Raw genomic sequence first — 1472 nt, 5'->3', positions numbered from 1 at the left:
ACCTGCCTCGGCCTCCCAGAGTGCTGGGATTACAGGCATGAGCCACTGCGCCCGGCCATTTATTTTTTTTGAGATGGAGTCTTGTTCTGTCGCCTAGGCTGGAGTGCAGTGGCATGATCTTGGCTCACTGCAAACTCCGCCTCCCAGGTTCAAGTGATTCTCCTGCCTCAGCCTCTCAAGTAGCTGGGAGTACAGGTGCACGCCACCATGCCCAGATAAATTTCGTATTTTTATTAGAGACAAGGTTTTGCCATGTTGACCAGGCTGGTCTCGAACTCCTGACCTCGGGTGATCTGCCCGCCTTGGTGTCCTAAAGTGCTGGGATTACAGGCATGAGCCACTGTGCCCAGATTGTTGCTGTATTTTAAATTCAAATATGAATGCTTTAGGGTAGTCTTGTACTGTCCCGGTTACTGCAGGCACTTCTCCCATTCTAGGGCCTTGAAGGCATTTGAGTTGGTGTTGGAGTCAGCTCCTACTTATTAATCCTAACAGGGACAGAAAGGATATGACATCACAAATGTAGTTTTGAAATCCAGTGTGTACTTTAAAAAAAATGTATGCTTAATATACCATATACTAATTAAGATTGGCTCTGACTAATGTTAAGGATTAGTTTATATTCCCTGAACATTCAGAGCTTGGTGTTTGGAGGAAAGCCAGAAGCTTGCTTTCTGGCAAAGGGAAGCCAGAACAGGCAAATCATTCACCCCAGATTGTCTTCTATGGGGATCATTGAGTACAGGCTGGATTTTTCAGTAGTTTTCAACTCTCTGTGTTCCTTTATTTATTCTCTTTCTCTCTCTTTCTCTCTCTTTCTCTCCTTCTTTCTTTCTTTCTTTCTTTCTTTCTTTCTTTCTTTCTTTCTTTCTTTCTTTCTTTCTTTCTTCTTTGTTTCTTTCTTTCTTTCTTTTCTTTTTTTTTTTCTCTCTCTCTCTCTCTCTCTTTCTTTTCCTTCCTTCTTTTCTTTCTCTCACAGGGTTTCCTGTTGCTCAGGCTGAAGTGCAGTGGCATGATCATGGCTCACTGCCGCCTTGATTTACAGGGCTCAGGTTATTCTCCCCCTCAGCCTCCTGAGTAGCTGGGATTACAGGCATGCCCCACCACACCCAGCTAATTTTTTGTATTTTTAGTAGAGACAGGGTTTTGCCATGTTGGCCAGGCTGGTCTTGAACTCCTGGGCTCAAGTGATGCAGTGGCAGTGTTTGACTCTCCATTCTTGCATTAATGGAGACAGGGCAAGATGGCTTCCAGTCTCAAGGAGCTGAGTTCTCTCACTTCAGTACGTGGTCTGGGAGCACCTAGTAATGGAACCTCCCCACCCCATGCTCCTCCCCCACTTCCCGGGCTAATAGGCCTTTCTTTCTTCAATAGTGCGCAGGGCCGCCCAACAGTACGGCCTTAGAGAGGGAGGGGAAAACGATGACTGGACTCTCTATTGGACAGATTACTCAGTATCACTGGAGCGGGTG

The sequence above is a fragment of the Rhinopithecus roxellana genome, chromosome 19 (assembly GCF_007565055.1).
Source record: "Rhinopithecus roxellana isolate Shanxi Qingling chromosome 19, ASM756505v1, whole genome shotgun sequence".
In the NCBI taxonomy this organism is placed as follows: Eukaryota; Metazoa; Chordata; class Mammalia; order Primates; family Cercopithecidae; genus Rhinopithecus; species Rhinopithecus roxellana.
The sequence above is the reverse complement of the archived record's forward strand: the minus strand, read 5'-3'. Positions refer to the sequence as shown.